Genomic DNA, 9,889 nt, shown 5'->3' on the forward strand with positions numbered 1-9,889 from the left:
GGGAGCACGATGCAAATCAGTCAGCATGCAAATGTCCTGACAAGGAACAAGCTAACAGTAGAAAAGGAGAGTGAGCAGAGAGATGACTGTATCAGTCTTCTGCTGCTCTTCTCTCCCGGTCAGCAGGGAGGGAGTTGGAAGATGACACCATTGTACTTACTAACAATAACACAGAAAATGGTGTCTTGTTCTTGGCTGTGCTATGTGACAGAGCTGTGTAAATGTCCGGACAGAAGTGAAAGGATCCCTTATATGTATTTTATGTGTGTATTTATTTGTTTACCTGGAGTTTGGGTTTACCATGTGGCATGAAAATGGGGGATTTACTTACAAGGTTGTGTTCTTTACCTCTCCTAGGCTTCACGGTATTCAAGGCATCTGTGGGCCATTCATGGATCTATTCTCAATAACCATGGAGAAATATAAATAAATAACTTGCTTCCATTACACACACGGGTAGTTCCTTCATCAGATACCGTATATTGATTGATGTTTACTAAATGAAAACACACATCCAACACGTTATTTCTCGCTGTTCGCATAATTACAGAATGATTAAGTGGGGTTTATGGCAGATGAAATTTGATGTTTTAATTCCAGAATTGCGACCGCACATTCATATCAGCAAATTTATTTTTGTAAGTGATGATAAAGCAAGCAAAGGTCATAATGTGATTTGTCAATTTCTTTCGATTATTCTGAAAAGCTGCGTCATTGGTACAGAGCATTTTTTCCTATGAGCCTCAGAATGATGGAAGCTGGACATCTTGAATTCCCTCAATTAGAGGTTCTATGAAGGTGAACCCCAGGATAACAACAATCTATATACACAGAAAAAATACATATAGGGGAGTTGTTTTATCAGCTAAAGTAGCAGTTCCCTACCTGGGGTACATGTCAATAATTTAAGTGGTACTTTTAAATATAATGGCTGCAAAAAGAGCTCCTCCCCCACGGCTGTCACATAATCCCAAGAAGGTAATGCTGCACGTCCTTCTAGTTTGCTGGCTGTCCCCGGCCACCAAGAGATTACTACAACTCCTTGAGTAAGTGCCGGTTCACACAAAGGCAACACGACTTCCAGCGCGACTTTGCGAGACAACTTCAGCACGACTTAAGGTCAACTTGGAGCGACCTACAACGCGACTTCAAGTTGCCTCCAGGACAGGCAACTTTGCCAGTGGCCAATCAAACAATAATCAGCTCTGTGGGAGGGAGGGGTTTGCCTGAGAAAACCATTTTCTCTTCCTGTAAAGTTGCTTCAGTTAAGACAGTGATCCGACTTTGGAGGCGACTTCCATTGAAATCAATGGGTACAGGTCGCCTAGAATTATTTGCCTGCAAGTTGCCTTGAAGTAGTACAGGAACCTTTTCTTAAGTCGGAGCGACTTTAGTAGTGTACATTAAGATGGCTCTCATTCACTTCAATGGAATTTCTCATGTCTCGCAACTTGGGGCGACACAAGTCGGATCCCAAGTCGCTGTAGTGTGAACCGGCACTAATGAAGGCTGTATTTGAATTTAGGAATTGAAATGCCACACTGAGTCCAAAATAAAGTTTTATTCCAGGCATAAGTTGGATACAGGAGCCAACGCGTTTGGCGGGACAGACTTTGTGTCCTTCATCGTGGTTTACAAAGATGTTGTGTCAGATATTATGTACTTGTGCTGATCATTTTCAGCAAAGAAAGGTTCATTAGCTGCTCTATGACAAAACTGACCCACACAAGTACATTTTTTACATATCAGATATCACTGCCTGAGTCCTCCTCACAATCTGACTCCATGATTTTGTAAACCCTGGTGAAGGGTGTGATGTCTGTCACCCAAAACGTGTTGGCTCTTGTATTCAAATTAGCTCCAACACACAGCACTGCCCTGTCTGACAAGGCTGGAGACACATTTTTTTCTCTTAAAGGGGTTGTGTTTTTTCACCTTAATGCATCCTATGGCACATTCACATTACAAATAACCCGGCACCAAATTCCCCATCAACCCCCGAGACTACATTTCCCCCCGATCCCCTCATCTTTTTGGGGGGAAGGTGAGAGAGGGGGTGTGTCCCTGAATGGCAGTTTGGAAATGTGGCCACCCTAACTACTCTGCACCCGCAGTGTGGCCTTTTTCACACGATCAGCCCGACCAAATGGGACCCTCAATTTACCTCTATAGAGCGACAGGTGTCTGTTTACGCCCGCCTACCTCCAATCCGAAAAACAGAAGGAAATTCGCCCCTTTCCATCTGGCCAGATCTGAGGGCCTATAGAGTAGCCGTGACCTGTCATCTGCTAATTGTGGCCCTCGACTGGTTACCAAGTTGCTTAAGTGGCCCTCGCTCTTCAAAAGGTTGGGCACCCCTGATTTACTGTATATAGCGCCAACAGTTTGTGCTAGGGTTGCCACCTTTTCTTCAAGTCAAACCCGAACACTTTAGCATTGCAGAGCATTTTTTTTTATCGTATAAACTATACATATATTTTGCAATTAAATAACATTTCTAAATCCATTTCTAAATTAATAACATTTCTTCAGGCCCTTTTCACTATTTCTAGCAGTGCTTTATCGTTGGAATTGCGGCGGTATTCGGCCGCAAGCAGTGCGGTTTTACCCCCCCGCTAGCGCCTGAAAAAGGGTTAATACCGCCGGCAATACGCCTCTGCAGAGGCGCATTGCCGGCGGTATAGCCACGGTTTCCCATTGCTTTCACCGCTCCAAAGATGATGCTAGCGGGACTTTTGTAGCGCGGTCCTGCTAGCACTCCGCTCCAGTGTGAAAGCTCTCGGGTTTTCACACTGGAGAAACTGCAGCCGCTGTTTCAGGTCGTTTTGCCTTCTCCGCCAGGGAAGGCAAGAAGATAAGCAGGCAGGCGGCTGGCCGGGACTTGAGCCAAGGCAGAAGAACATGCGTGTGGAGCTAAATGGGCACGCACGCGAAACTGAACAAATATTCCCTCCGCTCCAACCAGCACATGATCATCAGAAAGACACAGATGATGGAAAAAATACAACCCCCCTATGCTAGTAGGAGTGGCGGAGCTGTCTTTGAAATTGCCCCAGCCCCTGTTAAAATCCAATCCGGGGACAAACCCGGGGACAGACTTGGTCTGGGGACAGTGTCCTCAATCCGGGGACTGTCCTTGGAAACCGGGGATGTTTGGTCACCCTAATATAGGGGGTGGTGTGGATAGAGGGAGCCCCTAATGGATGGGCCACCACTGGTTGGATGGTGCACCTGTGCCTTTGGTCTGCACCAAAACCCCCAGATTCTCATGCTCCAGGTTTAAATGTGCAGAGACTGGTCCTCCTGGGGTTGTGTCAGCAGAGGCCGCATAGAACGAATAAATGCATGACTTCCCAGTGCGACAGTTATTGGCCAGAATGCATGATAATTCAACCCATGAATACCTTGCTGTCCTAGGCCCACCCTAGGCAAATGCACCCCATTTGTATAATTTCCACAAGCAATTTGAGTTGAGTTGAAATATGTTTTATTTCTTCTTCTAGATATCAAACCAGAAAAAAAAAACATGAAACTGTATTTATGAATTTTATTAGACATCGTCAAAATGAGAAATTGCTTTCAGCTGGCTGTGAATTAATATGCATTACAAATAGAGATTCACGTTAACAATATGACAGCTTAGGAAAACGTCTGAATTTCCGATGCAGTTTATTGCTGTTCTTGCCTCTTCACTTTGTCAAATTTCGGGGTATTTTTTATGATGCATGTTGTGTTTTCATGGGGAAAGCGCTCTCAGGAGACTATGTGATCAAACAGCATTCTTTAATATAAAGATCTCTAATCTGCGAGCCCGCTGATGGCATCTGGCAACTAAACATGAGAATTACGTTGGCACAACAAGCTTAACATGAAGCATCTTTTAAATCAGCAATTTATAATTTAACAGAACTACCGCTAAAAAACATGATGATACTTTATAACTTTCCACTTGAACTCTACAAGAGCAATCAGGAACGTTCTGTACCATTGAATTTTTGTAAAATAAATTACATTTTTTTCAAGTCTTGCACCAATGAGATCTAATGCGTTACAAACTTTTCTTTGTATTTGTGCTATTAGGTTTGGTTCTGGATGCACACAGTTGTCCATCTTTAACCCCTTCCTGCCCAGACCTGGCACCCCTTTAACAGGGTCTGGGGGAAGGACTACCCAATTATGTGAATTCTGTCATTGGGTCGTCTGTGGGGCCATGCGTTTTGCATGTGCGGGTATCTTTCAGAGCAGCGCACTTATCAATGCTTAGGACCAGGCAGGGACTGCGTTCATGTGAGAGTAAGACATTATGGTGATTCCCTGGCTTAGAGATGAGCCTCATACAGTGTGCAGCAAATAGTTACACAGAGTCCCTCAGTAAAAGGACTGTCCCATGTCACTTTGATATTGCTGAGCCGTGCCCTCCACCAGTCCAGCGTAACTCTGTCATCTCAATCCCAGTGATGGAATATTCCCTTATCATTGGTGTCAGTGTGAAGAATAGTGCCCCACTGCTGGGCTCAGTGGTAGGAAAAGTGATGTTTGTTGGTATCAGTGACAGGACTACAGAATGTCCCATTGTTGGTGTCAGGCAGAGCAATAGTGCCCCAAGGCCCAGATAAAGCCACTGATCATTGAACCAACATTATTAAAGGGCCCCAACTATAGTCGGCAGAAGCAAAGCAAAACGGTATATGTGGTGGAAAACTAACACTGCACATCACTCTGAACACACCATCCCCACCGTGAAACATGGTGGTGGCAGCATCATGTTGTGGGTAAGCTTTTCTTCAGCAGGGACAGGGAAGCTGGTCAGAGTTGATGGGAAGAGGGATGAAGCAAAATACAGGCAGTCATAGAAGAAAACATGTTAGAGTGTGCAAAAGACTTGAGACTGGGGCAGAGGTTCACCTTTCAGAAGGACAACAACCCTAAACATACAGCCAGAGCTATAATGGAATGGTTTAGATCAAGAAAAAAAAATGGTAGTATTTCTTTTATTTTGACAGTGTTTTTTAAAAAAAAATTGATCACTGTATGTAAACATCCATGTTGACAACAATAGGAACGACAGGTGTTCTTTATGGAGAGATCAGGTGTCTATGTCTCCTTTAGGTTCCAATGCAGACTGCTAAGCAGCCAGTAAACAAAGACCCGAAAGCGGAAGTGACAAAATAGTTGCTTGCCGGATCTGACGTCACACAGTGGGAGTAATGCCACGTACACACGATCCGTTTGTCTGATGAAAACGGTCTGATGGACCGTTTTCATCAGACGAACCGATCGTGTGTGGGCCCCATCAATTTTTTTCCCATCTGTGAAAAAACTTAGAGTTTAAAATTATCTCATGGTTAAAAAAAACGATAGAAAAAAAACGATCGTCTGTGGGGAAATCCATTGGTTAAAAATCAACGCATGCTCAGAATCAAGTCGACGCATGCCCGGAAGCATTGAACTTAATTTTTCTCAGCACGTCGTTGTGTTTTACGTCACCGCGTTCTGACACGATCGGTTTTTTAACTGATGGTGTGTAGAAAGACTGATGAAAGTCAGCTTCATCGGATATCTGATGAAAAAATCCATCAGACCGTTTTCATCGGATGAACCGATCGTGTGTACAGGGCATAACAGTATATATACTGTGGCCGGTAGGGAAGCAATTAAACAATAAACCACCCATAAAAATGTCCCACAGTGTAAATTCATCATCAAAAATAGTAATGCAATCACAAGACTGTCAGTAATGTCTGTTCCTGTTGCTACACTCACCGCAAATTACATCTCCTGGTCCTTGCCATTAAATGTAAACAAAGGGGAAGGGCTTCCCCGCAAATATCATTGACCAAATATGGCCATAGCCATTTCCGGGTAATGGCATTGCCTAAATTTGGTCATCTGATGTCAATGCTGTCCCTCCTTATTTTCTTAAATGGCCAGGAACTCCAAGCCATCAAATGAATGGGGCCAGATGACATTACTGGTTGCTAGGGATCCTGCAGCTACCAGCACCTGCTGCATTCTTAACAGCTATTGACAAAAAGAAGTAGAAATATCGCTTCCATACATGACATTCATATCCCACTGAACACAGTAAAGTTCAGACTGAACCTTGAGCTCATCTCTAGCAGGCAGCAGGAGAGGACAATTTCTTTGAAAGGAGCCAAATTATTGCAAAGTTTTCATTTGGTGGCAAATAGCCAGATTCAGGAAACTTACGACGGGCGTATCAGTAGATACGCCGTCGTAACTCAGAATCTGCGCCGTCGTACATTTAAGTGTATACTCAAATTGAGATACGCTTAAATGTAGCTAAGATACGACCTCTTACGCCGTCGTATCTTAGCTGCCTATTTATGCTGGCCACTAGGGGCGTGTACACTGATTTACGCCTAGAATCCGTAAATCAGCGAGATACGCCTATTCATGAACGTACGCTTGCCCGTCACAGTAAAGATACGCCGTTTACGTAAGGCGTTTTCAGGCGTAAAGATATTCCACCAAAAAGATGGCGCAGCCAATGTTAAGTATGGACGTCAGTCCCGCGTCAAATTTTTACTTTTTTACGTCGTTTGCGTAAGTCGTCCGTGAATGGGGCTGGGCGTAATTTACGTTCACGTCGAAACCAATGAGTCTTTGCGGCGTAATTTGGAGCATGCGCACTGGGATACGTCCACGGACGGCGCATGCGCCATTCGTTCAAAACGTCATTTACGTGGGGTCATGCTTTATTTACATAAAACACGCCCACCTCTTCACAATTTGAATTAGGCGCGCTTACGCCGGCACATTTACGCTACGCCGCTGTAACTTAGGACGCAATTGCTTTGTGAATACAGCACTTGCCTCTCTAACTTACGGCGGCATAGCGTATATGAGATACGCTACGCCTGCCTAACGTTAGGCAGGTCTACTTGAATCTGGCTAAAAGTCACTTTAATGGTCACACTTTCTATAATTCTCATAAAATGTTATCATGTAGATAATATGAAGGAACACTTTGTTCTAAACATCGTTTAAGTAAATAACATAACTGGAAAATTTTGAATAGGAATTGATAACTTAATTTAGCCGGGCCTTGTACATTTTTTCCTCCGCTTAATTAAATGAAAGTCTTTTAGGTTCTGATCACATGAATTATGTCCACAAGGTAATAAAATAAGAAATGAATAACATTCTACGTGTTGTAATAAAGCAATGTTAACAGCTCCGGAGATAAATCACTTGCGCTATCCTCATTATTGCTCTCAAACTTAACACTTATATTTCACGTTGATTTATTTAAAGGTATGACATTTTTTTCCTGCTATGGTCATGGGCAGTAGGTTTTGTAAATGATGTTTTTAAGCTGTACTAAAGAATCTGCTCAACTACCGAGTGTTTTTAAACCTGGCCACATACAGTGAGGAAAATAAGTATTTGAACACCCTGCTATTTTGCATGTTCTCCCACTTGGAAATCATGGAGGGGTCTGAAATTGTCATCGTAGGTGCATGTCCACTGTGAGAGACATAATAAAAAAAAAAAATTCCAGAAATCACAATTTATGATTTTTTAACTATTTATTTGTATGATACAGCTGCAAATAAGTATTTGAACACCTGTCTATCAGCTAGAATTCTGACCCTCAAAGACCTGTTAGTCTGCCTTTAAAATGTCCACCTCCACTCCATTTATTATCCTAAATTAGATGCACCTGTTTGAGGTCATTAGCTGCATAAAGACACCTGTCCACCCCATACAATCAGTAAGAATCCAACTACTAACATGGCCAAGACCAAAGAGCTGTCCAAAGACACTAGAGACAAAATTGTACACCTCCACAAGGCTGGAAAGGGCTACGGGGAAATTGCCAAGCAGCTTGGTGAAAAAAGGTCCACTGTTGGAGCAATCATTAGAAAATGGAAGAAGCTAAACATGACTGTCAATCTCCCTCGGACTGGGGCTCCATGCAAAATCTCACCTCGTGGGGTCTCAATGATCCTAAGAAAGGTGAGAAATCAGCCCAGGACTACACGGGAGGAGCTGGTCAATGACCTGAAAAGAGCTGGGACCACCGTTTCCAAGGTTACTGTTGGTAATACACTAAGACGTCATGGTTTGAAATCATGCATGGCACGGAAGGTTCCCCTGCTTAAACCAGCACATGTCAAGGCCCGTCTTAAGTTTGCCAATGACCATTTGGATGATCCAGAGGAGTCATGGGAGAAAGTCATGTGGTCAGATGAGACCAAAATAGAACTTTTTGGTCATAATTCCACTAACCGTGTTTGGAGGAAGAAGAACACCATCCCTACTGTGAAGCATGGGGGTGGTAGCATCATGCTTTGGGGGTGTTTTTCTGCACATGGGACAGGGCGACTGCACTGTATTAAGGAGAGGATGACCGGGGCCATGTATTGCAAGATTTTGGGCAACAACCTCCTTCCCTCAGTTAGAGCTTTGAAGATGGGTCGAGGCTGGGTCTTCCAACATGACAATGACCCGAAGCACACAGCCAGGATAACCAAGGAGTGGCTCTGTAAGAAGCATATCAAGGTTCTGGCGTGGCCTAGCCAGTCTCCAGACCTAAACCCAATAGAGAATCTTTGGAGGGAGCTCAAACTCCGTGTTTCTCAGCGACAGCCCAGAAACCTGACTGATCTAGAGAAGATCTGTGTGGAGGAGTGGGCCAAAATCCCTCCTCCAGTGTGTGCAAACCTGGTAAAAAACTACAAGAAATGTTTGACCTCTGTAATTGCAAACAAAGGCTACTGTACCAAATATTAACATTGATTTTCTCAGGTGTTCAAATACTTATTTGCAGCTGTATCATACAAATAAATAGTTAAAAAAATCATACATTGTGATTTCTGGATTTTTTATTTTTTTTTGATTATGTCTCTCACAGTGGACATGCACCTACGATAACAATTTCAGACCCCTCCATAATTTCCAAGTGGGAGAACTTGCAAAATAGCAGGGTGTTCAAATACTTATTTTCATCACTGTATATTCCAATCTGATTGTACAAACTCCAACAAAAACTCCAAATAAACATGGGAACAACATGGCTAGTCAAAGCTTCGATTTTTCAGAAAGACATAATTGTAATGCAGTAGTCCTTTCTCTGCTAAAAGTAACGTTTTGGTTGTGCTGTATGCTTGTTTCTTTATTTACTATAGTCAGGAATATAAACAGGTAAAAAGTGAGTTTAATATGAAATATTGCATATGAGTACTGTGTAGCCTTGAGTTCGGCCAGCAGGTGGAGCTTTAGGCTCATTTTAACATGTTTTTTAGTGTCCTTTGTTGTAAAAGCTATGGCCCGGATTCACAGACATCGGCGCATATTTATGCCGCCGTAGCGTATCTTCTTTACGCTACGCCGACGCAGCGTAGAGAGGCAAGCACTGAATTCACAAAGCCAGTGCTGCCAAATCTGCGCTGTGTTTCCTAGGTGTAATCCGGCGTATGTGGAAGTGGGCGTGAGCCATGCAAATGAGGCGTGACCCCATGCAAATGATGGGCTGAGTCTCAGACAGATACGTATAATGAACGGCGCATGCACCGTCCCATGGACACATCCCAGTGCGCATGCGCAGAATCACGTCAGATCAACTCCCTAAGATACAACGGATCACTGCTTATGGCGTGAACGTAACCTATGCCCAGCCATATTCACGTCCAACATAAACAACGTAAAATACGACGGCTTGAGTTCCCTGGTGCAGACCTTTGCATGTCTGCTGCTGAGTTACACCTTTATGGGGCATAACTTTACGCCGGATGTACGACTTACGCAAACAGCGTATAGCATGCGCCGGGCGCACTTACGTTCGTGAATCGACGTATCTCCCTCATTTCCATATTTGAATAGAAAATCAATCGGAGCGCCACATACGCCCAGCGTAAATATG

The sequence above is a fragment of the Rana temporaria genome, chromosome 7, assembly GCF_905171775.1.
Source record: "Rana temporaria chromosome 7, aRanTem1.1, whole genome shotgun sequence".
In the NCBI taxonomy this organism is placed as follows: Eukaryota; Metazoa; Chordata; class Amphibia; order Anura; family Ranidae; genus Rana; species Rana temporaria.